This window comes from Lepisosteus platostomus, chromosome 2, assembly GCF_059453375.1.
Source record: "Lepisosteus platostomus isolate fLepPlt1 chromosome 2, fLepPlt1.hap1, whole genome shotgun sequence".
Classification (NCBI taxonomy): domain Eukaryota; kingdom Metazoa; phylum Chordata; class Actinopteri; order Semionotiformes; family Lepisosteidae; genus Lepisosteus; species Lepisosteus platostomus.
Genome location: NC_142612.1, coordinates 15186670 through 15206585, shown reverse-complemented (window position 1 = coordinate 15206585; position 19916 = coordinate 15186670). Strand labels below are relative to the sequence as shown.

The 19916-nt window shown below is 36.5% G+C and overlaps 1 protein-coding gene and 1 long non-coding RNA gene across 2 annotated transcripts in view; one reads left to right on the top strand and one right to left on the bottom strand.

Annotated features, from left to right (window-relative positions):
* mid1 (midline 1) overlaps nucleotides 1-19916 on the top strand; it is a 159237-nt gene that overhangs the window by 27302 nt on the left and 112019 nt on the right. The window lies entirely within an intron of this gene.
* LOC148676006 (uncharacterized) lies at nucleotides 7814-11193 on the bottom strand. The gene is made up of 3 exons (XR_015940852.1): nucleotides 10943-11193; nucleotides 10249-10326; nucleotides 7814-8126 (listed from the first exon to the last, which is right to left on the bottom strand). It is a non-coding gene; the product is annotated as an uncharacterized LOC148676006 (long non-coding RNA).

The window sequence follows — 19916 nt, the reverse complement described above, 5'->3', positions numbered from 1 at the left end:
TTGGTCTGTTTTCTAAAAAGAATAAAATACAAAGCTCATTTCACTTGTCACTGATTGGAATTCTATATTGTATAATATATTTATAAAAAGTAATTTGTCTTGAATAACTTGGGAGGGTCTCAATGTATTTACGGTTGTAAACTAAAACACCACTCCACTGGATGAACTAATGCACTGCTCCGTTAATCTTCATTTAACTGATGGGTGATGACTCCTGCTTGTAACTATAAAATCATGCTCATACCATTACTTCAAAAATGTCTCCAGATTGAACTCTAGGCTAATGAACAGGCAATGAACATGAGAAAACATAAGAAAGCTTACAAAAAGAGGTCATCCATCTAGTTTGTTTGGTTTCCAGTAACTAAGGGATCTAAGGAGCTATTCTGATTGCTTCTTGATAAATTATCATAGACAATATGGCTGGGTAGCTTTTTCCAGACTTCCAACAACCCTTCCTTGTCTTCCAATCAGCCCACAATGTACTTCCCCCTAGTTTTCATCTATGTCCTCTAATTAATGTTTGTTCTTGACTTTAAAGAAATCCAGTGGCTTGACTGCCAATGTCCTTGAGAATTTTGGAATACTTGTTGCAAAGAAATATGCTTTGGAACTCATTACAAAAAATATATTGCTGCTCTGGAATCTGTCCAGAAAAGATTAACTACAAATACGTGTAGAAAAAGTACAGCACATTCCTAGTCTTCAATGAATTTCCTTTACTGGCAGACAACAATAAATTAACTGAAGACGTTCGAGTAGGTAGCTACATCAGCATGCGTAGGCTGCAAAGGAACAGGTAAATGTTTATTCCATGCTGAAAGGGGGGGAAAAAGAGACACGTTTCAGCTGTGGAACCTTCTTTAGGAGTGAGGGAGAGTGTAGAACTAGAGAACAAAAGACAGGGTAGTTAAGAAAGGGAGGGGAGCAGGGGAGAAAGAGTATCAGGACACGGGGAGAACATGAGGAGAGGTGTGAAGTCAAAACCTGCAAATGCATAGAGGATTTAGCAGTAGAGAGGGGGAAGGTTTGATCCTAGTTTGGGGATAATTTTGGTTTCAGATGTCTTTGTGAGGACACAGTCCAACAGATCAGTCCGATCTTGGCATTAGAGGTGACATGGGGAACTACTGTATCAGTTTGGAGAGCTCTTTGATCCTCACAGCACTGACATGCTCCCTGAAACAATCTGCCAGTCTCCTTCCTGCCTCACCAATTTAAAGAACTGGGCATTTTCAGCAAGAGATGCAGAGGTGCTTGAATGTGTGTGGTATTGGATATATACAGTATTTAGAGGTGATGCAGCAAGTCCCGTTGCAGGGTATAGTGCCTGGTGTGGATGATTGCAGAGGGCAGTCAAAGGATGCTGTAAACAGGAAGGTTACGCAGATTAGGTGGTCAGTGATATGAGATGGTGGGGCAGTCAGGAAAGAGAGTACCAGTGGAAGGGTCATCCTGTAAGATGGGGAAATTGTCATCAATGGTCCTGGAAATAGAAAGGGTGGAAGGGCAGCACCAGTGGAATTTGGGTGTTAGTCCAGGACTTCCTACTGTAATTGGGTTGATGATCCGAGGGGTATTTTTGGCTGGGGAGAAGGCCCTGTCAATAACATGGGCCTTGGTTATAGCCATAGGTAGGATATCCTCTGTCAATGAAAAAAGAGTGCATTTTGAGGAGTTGGTTTGAAAAAGATTTTTCAAATTAAGATTAGGAGGAGACCTAGTTCAAATATTCCAAATTTACAGTCAGTCCAGTGGGCATCTTTAGAATCAACAGTGAAATGTGAAACAGAGGACCGAATGGGAATTTAAAACTGAGAAGTGCCTTGGAAAAGTATTCAGACTCTTGCATAGTTTTCACATTTTGTTGCTTTAAAGCTTGAAGATACACTATGAAGTAGAAATTAATATTTTATATACTCTACAGAACCTACACCACATATACAAAGCATAAGAAATAATTATATAGATATTTAATATGAAAGAAAAATAGAACAGTTATGACTGCACAAGTATTCAAACCCTTTGCTACGCCAACCCTGTTTTCATTTAGGTGCCCAATTTTACCTTATTTAGCTACATAATTTGTTGTTTGCCCTCTGTCTCTGTGCAATGATAGTGGTTCTGAATAAATCTCTGTGAAGTCCCTCAGTACAATGGCAAATTTCAAACAAAGATTCAACCATGAATACCAAGGAGCTTTCAAAGCAACTCCTGGATAAGGTTGTGCAAAAGCACAAACCAGGGGAAGGGCAGAAAACCGTTTCCAATTTGATCAGGTTACTTTTTAATGGCCAGTGGTCAGGCTGTCCCTCCAAACTGAGCAGCCGGACAAGGACAAAACTGGTTAGGAATGCAATCGTGAGGGTAACGATGACTTTGGAAGTGCCACAGAGTTTAGGGGCAGAGTTGGGAGAAAATGTCCATGAGTCAACTACAGTATATGTCAATCCCTCCATAAGGGGGGCTTGGGGTTTGCTACTGTACGACTCAACCTAAGTGATATTGCAAACATGTGGCAAAAGGTTTTATGGTCTGACAAGACAAAAAAGGAAGTTTTTGGTCACAATACAAACTATTGTATCTCAATGCATTTTGCATTGCCAATTCATTGTAGCTTCTCATAATTTTGACAACAGTTATCTTAGGGGTTGTGAATATGCCTTCTAGATATGAATAATTTACCAACAGACAATAAATTAATAATGATCCCATACACTTATATAGAGCTTTTCTGGACACTCCACTCAAAGCACTTTACAGGTAATGGGTGTTCCCCTCCAGTAAGCTCAAAGATGGGGATCATTAGGAGGCCATAATTGGTAAAGGCCAGGGGAAAATTTTGGCCAGGATGCCAGGCTAACAACCTCACTCTTTTCACGAAATACCCTGGGATTTTTAATGACCGCAGAGAGTCAGGACCTAGGTTTTACATCTCATCAGAAGGACGGTGCCCCCCTACTGGCTCCACTAACACCTCATCTAGCTACCTTAGTTTTTACCAGGAGGTCTCCCATCCAGGTACTGACCAGGCTCACACCAGTTGAGCTTCAGTGGGCTGCCAGTTTGAGTGGGTTGCAGGGTGATATGGTTTAGAATTAGGGTGTTTTTATTAATATGCAATTAATCTTATACATTAACTGTATAAGCAGAATCTAGAAGCTATTTGTTTTATGGATTGCAGTCATCAAGTATCTGGTACTATGGAAGTGGTCATCTGTCACTTGGTCAATGGTGTAAAGGCGATTTGAGATTCCCCTACCCCCGTAGATTCTAGAACTTTGGTATATAATAAGAGACAAATTCAAACAGATTAGAGGTGCAAATCTACATGCAGAGTTTTAATGTTTACATGTTTCTATCACAGTTAATAACTTGATCATTATTGTATGATTACCATGCATACTGTATCACCAGTTGCATTTTAGCACAGCAGTGTCACAAATTCTTCTGTAGATTATATTCCTGAGGATTTACAGTATGCCTTATCAAAACTATGTTTAATTACTTTCTGGGCACCTTGTAACTGACATCTTTGTAGGGATTATGGTAGTCATGTGTTCAAAGCCCGTTACATTGTTTTTTGAAGACCCAAGCCTAAAAGATCAGAACCAAACCTTAGAAACCAAAAGACACATGTAATTGTAATATTAATAAACGATAAGCATATATTTTTATATATATATAAACATATACATATATTTTCAGGTGGGTAGCTGGGTCAGCATGCGAGGCTGCAATAGATTTATTCCATGGTGAAAAGAGAAGAAAGAAAACACAACGTTTCGGCCGGTGAGCCTTCTTCAGGTCTGGAAGGCTCCACGGCTGAAATGTTGTGTTTTCTTTCTACATATATTTTCAGTCTAGACATAAAAATAGACTATTTAAAATCTTTAAAATCTTTTTACATGGTCAGTCTTGTTTCAATTTGAATACAGTAACGTTCATTCATCCTAATATTTTCTATGCATTGTCACTTTTTAAGCTTTTGGAGCTTTGTAAACATAATAGATATGCATAAAACATAAAGATCAAAATCAACATGACAATATTCAATATGTTAATATCAGTTTCATACTGAAAATTACTCAGTTAAACTTGAAGAACCTGCTGAAACCTGTCTTGGGTCTTGTGAAGAATGTCGAGATTGTTGCTGGCTTCACTGCCTTCTCCCACTTGGATGTGATGTCAAAAAGGGCTCCAATGGCTATAGCAACTCTTCTATAAATAATGTACAGTTTTTCTAGCATTTCTCATCAAGGCTTGTCTAAGGCAGCAAGAGCACTTGTGTTATTGCTTTTGTGAAGCCACTGGTGAAAAACATATTCTAGATAATGTTACTGGCTTACTGTTGTGACTTATGAAAATGAATATTGAATGAATAATGAATCCAAGTGTCAAATGTCAATGGTATATAGACCAAATCATATACAGTAGATAATGCATGCATTTGCTGAAAGCTATTTGGGAACAAATTCTCATTTGCAGTAGTGACCTGATGTCCCTTTAATCCAGAAGAACATTTACTGGAGCAAAACGAATGAAGCACTCTGCTCAAGGGTATAACAGTGGTACCCACCTTGGATTGCAAAGTTCACAGATCCTCTGCTGAACAAAGGGTATACATACTGTAACACACCTGGGGGTTAGTGAGCCATTGCAAGCAATCTCTTAATAGGCCTCTCTAAGCACACAGGCACAGAAATTGACAAAAACCAAACAGAAGCTTTACCTCCTCTTTGAGCATCTTACTGTACTTCTGTTCCCTCACTAAATACACTGGACAGCTCAACTGCTAAGCCAAGAGTTTTCTCCCATAAACCCTCTCTCTGCAACTTCTCCCAAAAAATTCCAGTTCCATACAGGGTTCTCCCACCGATCCTTCTCTCAGCTCCTTCTCCCACTGTAGCAATGTAATACAGTGGATCTACAGTATGTCCCCAGATGCCAGAAGCACAATTCTGGAAACCTCTGCTTCCTGGTTTTTAACTCACCAGTTGACCAGCTGTCTTCTCCCACAGCTTTCTGGGAAATGTAGTTCAGACCAGAGCTTCCATCCTGACTTATCTTTCTGTCCCTTTACAGTACATTGCCATTTATGTCTATAACAGAATTCAATAGTCACCTGGCTAGATGAACAGGCATCACAATTTTCTGTCATTTTAACTAATCCAATCATTTATTTAGTGTGAATGAGAATGTTTGACACAACTGAGAAAACTGAAATGGTTTCTGTCAATCTAAAAACTGTCTACAAGAGACATTTGCAATGTTTTATTGAGAGGCTGGTTGAAGTTGTGATTTAAAGTGGGCCTCTATATATAATTCTATTTTGCATGTAGGTTTTTTTAGAAAAAAATCATATTCAGAGATTCTCTATATTGATTTAATTAATTTTTTTACATTTAGCGTAATTTTGGTCAGTTCATGACTGACCATGATAGATTATGGCATAAGTACTAAATCATTTCCTTAGAGAAGGGGTTGATTGGGCACATCTGATGAGGTTATTGAAGCTGTTTAATTGTACATTTGGTATAAATGTAGGAAGAAAAAGGTAAAAAGGAACCGATATGCCTGGATTAGGCCACTCCAGACACTGGACTAGGCTGGACTAGGTCCACACACTGTTGATAACCATCTGGACTGTTCATTGACAGTAATTTCTAAACCAGCAAAATGTTATGGGCACCCACAGTCCATCAATACTATAGCATAATCAAGGAGACTATGACTCACAACATCACAACAAGGTCAATGACGAGTGTATTGTTACTACATTGTAACTCCATACTCACTGAATTCATGCAAACTGACTGCACAGCATTACATTAATCAAGTCCTCCAAGTCATCCTGACTTGACAGGATTCTTGGAGGACAAAATGCATCCATGTGCTGCTCCTATAACGATGGCTTCCATGTGAGATGAGGATGTAAAAGGTGTGTCATGGATGCCCTAGTCTCCAGACTTGATCTCCACTTTTGTGGGATGAGCTGGGATGATGTGTGTTACCTAGAGCTCAGAAAACCATACACAGACACTTGCCTGTCTGGGTTCAAAGAGGAATGAGACAGTATCTGTAACTTTGTGTAAAGCATGCATCACAGATGTGATATCAGAGCACCTGTTTTATAAAGACAACTGTCCTTTCCTTATGACAATAGTGAACGTTACAGTTATATGTAATGTTATAAGTTTCTATTTGATACCCAGTATATACTGTACACACATTATCTACAGTATACAGCATTCTGCCAAATCTCATACAGTACCTCTGTGCTCAGCACCCTTGAGACTGTGTTCCTACAACACTTCTTAGAAAGGAGAATGATTGTTCTTAGCCAACCGTTCATTTCACTACCTTTTACAATTCTTAAATTAGTATCCTGTATGGAACACTTCTCCAATGTTCCAAGAACTAATTAATCTACTGTGTAAATTAAAAAAAATGTTCATCTGTACTGTATACAGTCCTGTTCACATTATTGTAATTAACTTTCTCGAGGTTGGTCACTCCAAATGTAAGGCTAGATTGTAATTAACTCTTATTGCTTATCAAGCATGGTTAATGAGACATAATTATAATTATCACTGTAATTAAATTCTGAATGCATACCTCAGCTTTGAATCTCAATGTATTGACACAGGAGAAAAAATTGAGGACTAGTTCGGCGCTTCTTATCAACAGCACTTTGTCCTTAATTCTGTGACAGAGAACAGAGCCACTATATGCCTTTGGGATTTGAGGATTTGATGATCATCATATGCAACACACACTCCCAAATAATTGGTGTCAGCAGGGTCTTCTAGACCTTTATTTCTCTCCGCCCTGGAGATAAGTAGTTCTTTGATGTCTGAAGCACTGCCACCTCAATAATCCTGAAAGAGAATTTTCAGGCAGATCTCAATTATCAGTGCTCAAATGAAACAACAAAAAAAACAGGGCACTAAATTCTTGTTGCAAGTCTCAAAACAGCTGTGGAAACGTGATTGTTTGCTTTTTTAATCTAAATTAAATGATTTGTGGAGGAGTGTGGCTGCAACATTTACAAAAAGCCTGGGTATAACTCACAAAATGATGCAGAGTGATACATGATACATGAAGTGATACATGAAAATTCTGTAACACAGAAATGTGGAATATTTTCTGGACCTCAAGAATTTTGGAACACAATAATATCAGTCAATAATTCATATTTGTTAGCATTCTGTATGAGTGTAGATTATTTTAACTAACAGCTTATTTTAAGTCAAGATATCTTATGCATAGATATGTTCCCTCAAAGTGTCTGGAAGTGCTGTATCTATAATGAAACACTGCAAACTCAGGACCAATACGCTGGTGAATTGTGTAAAGGACTTGTAACAGGTGGTCACTAGTTCTTAATTTAAATTAGAAAACACCTAGAATATTACCAGGTACAAAAGTACATACAGTATAATACATGAAATATCACTGGTTCACTATTTACTAATGAACTATTAGTATCTGGCACAAAGACCATGGGTAAAAGCACTGTTTTCATACAGGTATGTGAAAGTGTTCAACACGTTAATAGCTGAAAGAAGAATTTCTGAGGGTTTTAGCATTTAAGAAATGCCTGTCAGATGATAGCAGTGTGTTGTCTTGGTTATATTATTTGGTTTTGTCTCTGAAATAAATACAACTGTAGCAAATAAATGTATGAAGTGAAACAGAAAATAAGAAAAAACTACTTTTGTGCATAAACGGCATGACTACAATACATTTCTTTGTGGTGTCCTTTACCGTCTTCAACAGGAAAATAAATTCTTTCTCTTACAAATCTCAGAATAGTTTACTATTTTTAAAATACAGCAGGTTACACAGAAACAGAACACATTCACATACAGTACTGTATATGAAAGGCATCTTGAAAATTATCTTCAGAAAATATTAAATACAGCATTTGTTTGAGGTTCTGTCTATCATGCACAGTCTATGAATGTTTTATGATGCTGTACAAGTAGGCATTGTTCCTTTATAAAAGAATTATTCCATTGTTTCTATGAGCATGCTTTTTCAGTCCAGGCTTTTTCAGTGCAGGCTTTTTTTGAGACGAAGAAAAGTGCCGGTGTTCCTGCTGATGGTAACCTGAAAATCGGCTGTCATAAAAAATAGATGACAAAAAGACAAAACAGAAAAAGGATTAAATTTGTAATGCTAGTTCTTGAAATACACTTATGTTCCCATTTTATTCATTATTTATAATTTATGGGTACAGCCCACTGTCTATATGGGTATCATGCAAGAAACCTCTCACCTAAAACACAGGTACAAGGTACCAGCATAAAGCTAGTGGTTTGTAGAATTCTTTACAGGATCAATCAGAGCTGTTATTAATAGGAAGTCCTCTTGGGTTTTTTTTCAAGTTTGAGCCTTTAATTATCATACATACTGTAGCTGGTTTTCCAAACATCTGTGAAACAAACTTGGATAAAACAACATGTCTGCACCTGGTTTAAGTCCTGCTTGTGTGATTTGTACTACTTTCACATTAAAGCCTCTCTTAACACTTGATATAACACATGGGCAAACCACAGGAACATTTATACATCACTGACTCTGATCTAAAAGAAAGAATCGCTTAGAAGTGGCTCCAGCATTGTTCCATGTGTTGACTCTAAGTGCAACAGTACTAGTCTGCTTCCTTTATCTCACTGTGTTCCTTGAGATATGCTTCTACTATATGCTGAACTTGGATTATTAGAGACTCCATGGATGAGACGTTCACTTCAAAAGAAAGGAAATCCACACAGTCTGGGAACACAAATCTTATCCAGAAACAAACAAGCCAAAGCAATGTGACTTGTATGACAAACTGAAAATGACTTCAGATTCAAATCATTCACTCTTCTTCAGATTTATGCCAAAATACACCGAATTTAATCATAAGAATGTTAGTTTCTAAAATACTTCCTAAATACCATGCTTCCCATAATTTAATAAAAAATGTAGCTCATCCATCTTTCCAGGCTGATTTGGAACTGCGCCTCTGTGCTTTTCCTGGGGACACAACTTCTTTTTTTGAACAACTACTACCGTTTAATTGTGTTAGTGCACAGAAGCCTAAATTTTAGCTCCGTTCAACTGAAGCAGAGTGCAACACGCTTCTGTTACATTTTTCAGTTTGATGATCTTTTTGAATGTTTTTTTTATGATGTAGCAGAAGTGTCTTGAGGAAGACAAGGGAATTGGAGACACTGTAGTCCTTTTTTTCTTTTACATGTGACATGCGCGCTGCATGTTTGAAACTGCAATTCAAAAATCTAAAACTGCGGAGTGTCGGTGTCATCATAAGATTAGACACAGCTCAGCCAGGATCAAGGGTCACTGTCTTGAATTGTCTTCGACAAGCTGTGAATTCCCCAGCAAGATCTACCCCCGCACTCCCGCAGCTAACTTTTTGCTGTCGCTATGGATTATCTGCCACGCTCTTTGTGTGTTACAACCAGAATCCCAGATGGCAATCTCCAGTGTTTGGGACTTCTGCTCTCCAGGCAGAGGCTTATAGCACATGAAGCACTCAAATTCCTGACAAAATACACACACTGTGCAATGTGCAATACTCATTATCAGGCTTCTCACTCTGTCTTGTAAGGATCACGTGGAAAGAGAAAAGTCTTGGTTTGCATATTACTCCCTCGATACTCGTGACTGGTGGTGATGGTAAAAATTTAAAGGTCTCCAAGGGAGCAGTGTACATTACACCAGGGGAGAACTGAGAGTTGCGTTAGAAAACAGTTTTATGAAATGTTACTTTAAGCAGCAAAAGTAGCTGAAAATCTTAGGAAGGAACACCTGTGTTTCTCACTGTTCTTGAGTGAAGTGAACCTTATCCCTGTTCTTTATTGATGTCACTGTGGTCCTCTAAAGGGACTAGCAAGGATCTTGCTGTACTGATACATTTTCATGTAGGAGTGATACCAATGGATTTGCTTACTTTTAACAGCGCACTTTCAATCTGTTTACAGCCTCAACGAGAATCATGTTGTGCATTTTTTGTTGTTTAGAGCTGGAGCTAGCATCTTGTGCTGCACTGTATATCTGATCCACAAAACCCTGAAAATGCATGATTTATGACTGCTGGCCGTAATCGTTAAAAGAGGATGGAGTCTAATGGTACTGTAGGTTCTTTAATAACAGAATTAAATATTCAATAAAAGCATCAATGCCAAACCAACATATTTCTGCAAAGACGTCTCTAAACCTTTAATCCATACTCACAAGAATATTCACATTTGTCAGTCTGTCATCATTTGGAAGCTCCGGGAGAGAGATGTGGAGGGGTTGAATGGCGATCTTCTGAAAACAGAAGCTGTTACTGAAGGAAGGAGAGTATTCTGCTGAGTCTGCCTGACAACAGTGTTCAGTGGCTCTTTGTCTTATTTGTTTTACGGCTTCTGTCCTTGACACTTGCTAGTATAAGAAGATTATGTGGACCTTTCAGGCACCTTCTCATGTGATCTTAAGAGACCACCAAAGTTGAGGCCCTGGGGTTCAAGTTATACCTCCTCTGGAATCATCATCTGCACTGAGAGTTCCAGACACTAAGTCTGTTTTGACAGATCGAACTGACAGGCAGCCATTGAACAACGCTATGATTTCCAAAACATATGTTGTGACCGATTAAAGAAATATTTATGTATCCGTAAAAGATATGTTTCACAACATTTATTCCTTCTTAGGGCAAAATAATCTTAAAATGAAATGTTACAAATGATACAGAATAGGAATGGTTTTAAGCATACAAGAATATTGCTGTCTTTCGCCCTCACTTCTTTTGCGGGTCTTTTTAAAACACAGGAGAAAAGATTGTACTTAGTAGACACATTTGAAAACCACCTGAAGCTTATATTTGTCTTTTCCCTCTGTAAATGCACCACATATATCTATATAGAACACATACCTAATTACTTACCTTTAAGGCCTAGGAACAAGTCTTTAATTCCACAGGATACAGGCAGTTACAGCATCAGTTCACTTTATGGCAAAACTGTGGGGCATCTGCATTTGGCGAACATGTTTTAAAGAAATAGAATCCAAAGGATAAACTCTGGGACAATAGAAGAATATGTATAGTTAAGATTATTTGGTAAGAGTATATTTAACTTTGATAGATCTGTCGACAAGTGTTTCTTATTGTTTTCCGTTCTAAACTGTTCTGTGGCACTGCACTTCTTCCATTTGGCCAGAATAGTATTTTTTGTCCCTTTTCAAGGTAAAATTCCAAACAGTGTTTGCTTCATTATCTCAGAACATTGGCTAAGATTGGTTCTGTGAAACAATTACTTTTGCTATGAAACAGTATTACTTTTGTTTGTTTTATCTAATTGGTGAAGGTATTTTCTGTATAATGCATCAGTGTTTCTCTAATCCCTTTTAATAAATATTATCTCAACTCATAGCCTTTGATCCACAGTCTCCCTCCCAAGAACATATGCAATCTTTACACAAAAAATGCACAAAGATTTACAACTTTACAACAAGCCTTGCTTGTTTGGGCTGTTCCAGTGTTTTTTATATAGAAGTGTTTAATAGGAATGTATTTTCTAAATCAAAATGTATTGAATGTCTTTGACCAGAATCCCTCTGTATATATCTTCAGAGCTCAGGTATGCACTAGCTGAACCTTTGTGGATTTTGTGTTTTGGTTTTTCTTTAACAATGACAGGTAATTACTTACAAAAACATGTTTCTTGATGCATAGCTTTGATTGATAATCAAGGCATTCCACAGTAAACGGGCATTGTTTGTATCAGCTTAACATGGATTATGTTGAATAGACTGTTGGCAGATTTGGGCACAAAATACATATATGCACTTAACATACTGTGTTAACATACTTAACATAATATGTGATATAAAAGTTTAGGTATTGAGAAGTTATTTTAAATAAATTGTATTGGTGAAGATTATATGATACTTCACTCTCTACTTTAAAATAAAAGCACCATATTATTGTGACATGACATTCAGCATGCATTTTTAAGGGGACTGGAATAATGTGGAACTATACAAAGTCTTCTTCTTCTTCTTCTTCTTTTTCACAGCCTTAGTCCCAGACTGTCCTGGGGTCAGCTGCTTTGGTTGCTCTTCTCCATTTGTCTCTGTCGAGCACATCTTCCTCACTCACTTCACATACCTCCATATCTTTTCTCACACAATCTATCCATCTCTTTCTAGGCCTGCCTCTTCCTCTGTTACCTTCCACCTCAAATTCCATTACCCTCTTTGTTACTTCCTCAACGTCCCTCCTCATGATATGTCCATACCACCGTAACCTCGCCTCTCGCATCTTCTCAACCACATCCACCACCCTACATCGTCTACGGATTTCTTCATTTCTGATCTTATCCTTCATTGAAATCTGCAGAATCCATCTCAACATCCTCATTTCAGTTCTTCTCATCAAGTTCTCTTCCCTCTTTCCAACTGCCAAGCATTCAACTGCGAATTTAACTACTGTAAATCTTTGATCTTATACCCCTGAGAGAAAGATACATGTTGAACACCATTCAATTTGAACAATGGCTGAAAACCTTTTTTTGTTTACAAAGCTATTTGAAAGGTACACATCACAATTTCTCCAAACTTTACAGTACCCTAACATTAATATAGTAGAACATAATTGGAATACTTTAAAAGCTACTTTAAATTACTCTTTACAGTAGTTTAAATTATTCTTTTTCTGGGATACCTTGAATTTGGGATCATAGGAGGAAGTCCACAGTTTATTAAATATGGAAGACAGCATTGAGCAGGGTTATATCACAAAGCATATTCCACAAATACAGTGTTAGCATATTTTTTAAAGGCTGAAAACATCAGATTACACAGTTGATGAAGAAATTCAAAGTTACAATTGAAATACAAAAATAATGCCATTTTAGTATCATTGCTGAAGTTGTTAGCTGAAGATTTAAACAATGCAATCATTTCATATTATAAAATGTTAATTTTCTGATTAGGCAAAAGAAGACTTGAAAACAGTTACAAGCTATTTGGAACTATTTTTATTACTTCTGCTACAATGTCAGCACAGTTTTGTTTCTACATTTTCCCCTACATCTGTAGTAATTCTTTTTTTTTTTCATTTTAATGTGTGGAACAATGGTTAATACAATACATTCACAGTGCAGAAGATAAACAGTATAGCGTTTATAAAATTATAAACTTTTTTCACCTTTTTATCTGTAATACTGTTAAATATTCTTTCTGCTATCAGTTACATTTTTTAGTGCTTAACATGTTAAAATATATCCTGAGGCCAGAGGCGGAATTTCAGATCAAATGAACATATAAGTTTTGTTATAGACCTGGATACTTAACTAAAGTCACAAGTGGTATTACTTCAAAAGCATATTTCTTTGACTGTGATTGAACTATGTTGAAGGTGTGCATGGCTGTCGTCATTCAAAGGCTACACATATTCATATCAGTGTCTAGTAATAATGTTTTTAAATGTATATACCGTACCACAGTAAAATGCCTTTCATTCATTGTTAGCATCTCCTGTTGTTCAGTATTGTGCTGTATATGAAAGTAGAGGAAGTTCATCAGGCAATTGACACATTCAATTTAAACAACCAGCTGAAAAGTGGTTGAATAATTTGTCCAAAAGACCCACTTTCCCTGAAGCAAGCACTTCTCTGTCATTAGTCTTAGTATTTCAATATTTAAAAGGATTCAAATGCTGGACCCCTTTGTCTTCAATGCTGAATTCCCTCTGTAAGATAAAGAATTAGAGCCATTTTAGTCTTTTATTCCTGAGATTAGCTCTTGAGTAATTATGAGTATTTTGAATGTAGGACAAAAAGACAATGGAACACACATTTGTTGTAATCTCAAATACAGTTAGGAACGTGTATTTCCAAATGTTTGTGTTTCCCCTTTTTTCTCTTATGATAGAAAAGAATGTGCCAATATCAGAAAGACTGTCTGAGTATACTGTCAGTAATAAAGCAGAGACGCACACATTAAGTTAAGAATATTATCACATAAACTGCAAACAAAAGCACAAAGTGAAATGAATGAAAATAATTACACTCTTTCACACTTTAACTAAACTTAACTTTCTTTTTTTTCTAGGTATAATGTATCAATTGAATCCCTTTCTTTGGACAGCATCACACATTAGTTGCTGATTGAACAATTGTATGATTCCAACGTTGTGCTCTTCAGTTGTATATCTATCCATTTTCTAGCTACTTCATCCAAAACAGAGTCATGAGGGAGCTGGAGCCTATCCTAGCAAGCACCGGGTGCTGGGCGGGATACACTCTGGACAGGAGGCCAGACACAGACAAACACAGAACCGCACACATTCACAACAGGGCCAATTTTCCCAGAAGTCAGTCAACCTACCAGTACGTTTTTGGACTGTGGGGAGGAAACCAGAGCACCCGAAGGAAACCAACGTGAACATGGGGAGAATAAGCAGAGATCTGTGGAGAATTGAACCAGAATTGAACCCAGGGCCCCAGCAGTGCAAGGCAGCAATGCTAACTCCTTCCAAAGCCCTAATATACTTTATCTTATATTAGGATAACATAAATAATGCTGTAGTTAAAGACCCATCAGAGCCAATCTAGGATAGTCCAATAGAGATAATGTCTTATTTACCACTGCAACTAGTAAGGTAATAATGAAAATGTAATTATTCCACTCAGTGAACTTACCATTTTGTACAATAAGAAAACCTGACCATTGTTGCAAATACAGCTTAGGCTGTACTTATGGTGTTGGAAAAGCACACACAACTGTGTTGTTTGAAAATAAGAAGTGAAACAATCCCACTCCTTTTTCCAGTGTTGAACACTCTTGTTTTATTTCTCGGAGCCATTGCTTCCTTCAGCTGGAGAGCCCTTAGGTAGGGATATTTAGGATACTGAGCACATACGTTTTCATTTAATAATTAGCTCCCAGATGTACTTCATTTTATGGCATTCCACCCACAAGGAGGCACAGTAAAGCTAGCAGGGCACTGGTAAATATATTAACAAATAATGGGTTTTCCATTTTTTGTATTATCGTAAATAAAGCAAATATCATGTTCCAGAGACTAATTTCTTTGTATTATACATTGTATTGTCTTGGGAATGAGAACATTTGCAGCATATTATGTGGCCTACATAGACATCACTAGGAAAATCAGCTGAAAGTCAATACTATCTGAAGTCTCGCACTATACAGTACACTGTTGCAACCAAAGTCGTTCTTAAATAACGAAGTGGTGAAATGTAAATTGTAATCCTGTGACAGAGAAAATCTCCATCATGTTTTGTAATGATTTCAAGGTAATTGTGATTTATTTGGTCTTGATTAATTATCCTGTGATATAAAGTTCATAATTATAGCCAGTGACATACTGAGGTTAATGTATACAGTATGTGCATAGTTGTATAGGACACTATTCCAGCTGGATTATAAAATCTCTCCCTTGCTTTTTTTCAGAACTATACAACTTAAGTGTAAAAACAAGTTAGATATTAATAACTCTTAGCACTATAAACAGTGATTTAAAAATAACCTAAAAATGGTTTGATCTCAAAGCATTGTCAACAGCAAGATATACAAACCTTATAGTCTTTTGATTTAAGAAATCTCTTTCCTTTAAAATAGGTGACTTTCATGAATGCATGGCCGTATACAGTAGGTATTGTAGAGCACTGAAACAGAGGAGTCCAATTTTATCCAGCATTTAAACTGTTTTCCAGAAAGTTTACCCCCATACCAGCTTCAATTGTTGACCTTTCGGAGAGCTTTTGGAGTCCTTTAATGTTTGAAAAATTATTTTCGAATCAGTGGTTTGTCTTTTGACAACTCCTAAAGCCACTTCCCTGTATCCCTTTCCAACCACTAATTATTGACCGGGATTTTAAATCAATAGCATTTCCAAAGCTAGATGGTCTCATTTTCCCTTGTCAGCTTTCCAAGCCATTTGACATTTGCGGTTCAGAACAAATATTTGTAATAGCTCATAAGAACAATACCTTACTGCTTCCTTTTACAGTGATTTATTAAAGCATTTCTCTTGTGTTAGGAACATTTAAATATGAATTAATAGTTTGAAATAGTTTGATGGAAGGCTGGAATGAAGAATTATTCATTCTGAGTGAATGTGTCTTAAGTAGAAAGTTTCTGGTGACTGGCCAAATCCTGTTGATTTAGCTCTCTTTCTGTGCTAGGATATAACAGACCACACATGTGGTGCCGACCATAACCAAATCCATAATGTTTAATTCCCTAAAAATAATCTTCCCAGGGTCTGTGAGGAATGGTCTGATATCCTGTTTAGACACTTTTCATTGTGCCAAACCTGACCATCAGGGATGTTTTCTAAATCAAGGACTACGTAATATGAGAATAAGCACTTCTTTTAACTCAGTCATGCTGAAAAACAGACCATCTACCCTATTGATTTCTGGCACTTGGCAGCAGCTTTACCTCAAAAGGCATTCTCACCCACAAAACAATCTATTCTTCCTTCAATAGAGCACAGATCATCCTCACCCACAGGCTCCTGTCGCCCACAATTGACAACAGACACCAAGGGGATTTGTTGGCAAAATGATGTGAACAAGGAAGTAAGCTTGCAAAAGAAAATATGATAGTCAAATTCGGGGAACTCCTTAGAACCATCAACCTTAGTCCTGATTTTTAAATACCAAGGAAGACAAAATATTTCTGTATCTTTAAAATCACATTTCACCTAAGCCTATTAAGATCTTATTCCTAATGCAAAATGTACGGTATTTTACTTTATTTACATGTTGGTTTCATAGATGTATTTTAAATTGACAGTAAGCTGCTTTTCCACTGGAATCGTTGTGCGTTAGTTCAGATATAAATACAATAAATTATGTGAGAGGAAGAAAGAGAGAATACCATTCCCTAAATGGTTAGCCTGAATCAGCTCTTCGCAGTTTTCTACAATAAGGAACAGTGCATTTCTAACATTGTTTTCTAAAAGAGCAAAAAAGAGATACTTTTGTTGAGTGTAAATCTACAAACTATTTGGCCTGCGAAAATTCTTACATGTGCTCCACAAATATGTGCAAGACAGAAACAGTCTATTTAATAAAATACTTCAGTCATAATGTACAGAATCTAAAGGCATTCATTGTTGTGGACACTCATGTATTACTATTCCCATTAATAAATGAATCAGAAGTCATATTTTCTTAATATGAATATAACAAAGAACACATTCTGCTCCGACAGAAACATGTCACATGCTCTTCACCTGGAAGCCCTTCCACTGCTTTTGATCCTTTTGTGTCCTCTGAAGTGACTCACCTGAAGTGGCGTCCCTACAATTCGGCTTTTATGTGGTTATGAGAAAGAAAGCACTGTATTAATTATAACTTTCACACACAGCTCGTATGACAGGCGAAGGCTGAAATAGGTACAGGACAATGGAATTGGTTTAAACTTGAGTTTTATGATAAGAAAACGCTGAATTGTAATTTGGGAAACATTGCGCACACACACATCATTTCCAGTTATACTGTACAGGTGCTGTGTGTTGACCACTGTCAACATTGAAACATTTCAACACTGAAAAATATTTTGTATCATTCTTTACTACAGTATATCAATTTCTATTACCATATATTAAGCTGGTGTGCGATATTTTTTACAAAGATCTACTATCCACAAAAAAGTGCAAATAGTATATTATATACTACATGAAACAGTAACTAGGAAAAACAGTTTCAAAATACTCCTTAAAAATTATCTCCAGGTAATACTTTAACATCTAGTACAGACTTTTCTATGAACAAGGAGCTGCTATTTCAGGAGGATCTGGATAAATAAAGACAAAGACAGTGAAAGACAAACACGGCATCTTCAAAGATGAAGAAATGACTTTTCTATAACACGCTTCAGTGCTTGTAATCTACGTGCCAGTTCTGTTTTTGTTCAGACGGACACTGAATCTCAATGGGAGCATTCCTTCCATTTTCCAGCCATATTAGTAATGCCACATTTCCATCTGCCCCTGGGACGGAGTTGAATATGATGTAAAATCAATACTGGTTGTTTCCACTGGCAGCGAACCAAAATTAAACTGGTTTGAATTGAAGCTTTTGCCATCCTAATTGTGTGTACTTTCTAGTGAATATCTGTCACTTGTTCTCAAGTAGATATCCTCTGTTTGTTTCTCGATAGAGATTAAGAGAACAACATATAATGAATCCAGTATTATTGGAAGATGTTTTTTTTTCTAAGAATTGCACCATGAAATGGTTTTAAGTCAATGGAATACAGTTACAAAATAATAACTGTGTTGTATTGTTTGTTAAAAAAGCTCATATTAAAAATTGTTATTAATTTTCTCTAGAATGTCCTACATTTCTAAATTATTTGTTATAACATAAAATGTTAATCATATCCAGCATTGTTAATGAGAGTAGACTACTTGAAATTCTCTTTGCAAGACTGCTTGGGATTCTTAAATGCTTTCTTTCATTTTTTTCTCGTAGATTCGTTGTTTAACTTTTTATCATGCTTATTCTATCAGTAAATCATGAAACACTACCACTTGTTTCCTCCTTCCATTTCTATCATAGTTTATACATTTAATGGTATGGTTTTAAGTAATAATGTTGTTGTATTGTACTATCCAGGTTAGCTTGGAGATCAACATAGCTTTGTTTCCTAAACTGGATGAAGCTCAGCTGCTATATGTAAATCTTAAAGATATGGGGAATGCTCTCTGTGGCTGATATGATTGATCAGTGATTACTGATACTGATAGTGCACAGGTAAATTTGACATGATCACAGGGTATTCTAACCAATTCTAACCATTCTAATCAAGCAAGCTGGTGCATTCTTCCCAGTTCAATTTTTTAACTCCCTTGATTTTCCTGTTTGTTGAAATTGACCATTTGGGTATAATCATACAGTGGAGCAGGATATGTTTTTTTTTTTAATTTCATTGATTAGTTTCAATAAGTACCCAGAAATCCAGTGAGTATGGCTTCCATTGTGAACTGGTCAAATAAATACCAGCAGTCTCCAGGGCAGTTAGAGATTCATTTTCAAAAGGCAAGCTCATATCACATCTTTTTCGGGTTTTATTATTTGAAGATTGATTTTCCAAGGGTACAGCTGACTTTATTAAAATCAAGAGAAGGGTAAGACCTCTAAATGCTAGTTGCTTTATAAAACCAACCCACGCACATAGTGGCATTTTTCTGAGATCCTCAATATCAATATTCTTTTAAACATGTTCCTTGCACGATTTACAGATAAGGTAATATTGATTATTAAAAGAGAAGAAATACGTATTTAAATCTGTTGTTTCCAAAAACCATGTTTTACAATTTATATTCCCTTTTTCCTTAAGACTGTCAGAATAACGTTATATTGCAGTATAAAGCATTCACTCAATTGTTCTGAATGTAAATATTACATAAAATACCAGAAAAATACTCATGTTCTATAAGCAAAACATTTAAAACCTGTATAATTTTACATATACATGTGTATCTGCTCATACAGTTTATTGTTAATCTATTTGGCTGACCTTATTGTCTAAAACAACTGTGTTGTTTCATACTGTCATGAAAAAGGTCTTTCTTTTCAGAGACCCAAGGTGAAGAATTATTATATACTAAAGGATATACCACAAACTAAATATGAGTGATTTCCACTAGACACTGGGTCATTGGGAAAGTCTATTTGTTGAATGTAGTTGGTCACTATAAAACTCCAGCATTTGTTCTTGAAATAGCATAAGATGTTATGATAAATATACCCAAAGAAGGCTCCACAGCAGAAACATTGTGCTTCTTTTCAGCATGGAATAAACCTTTACTTGTTCCTATCATAAATATGTATTCCCTACAAGACAGTGTTGTTTTGATAAACTTTTCTGTGAGA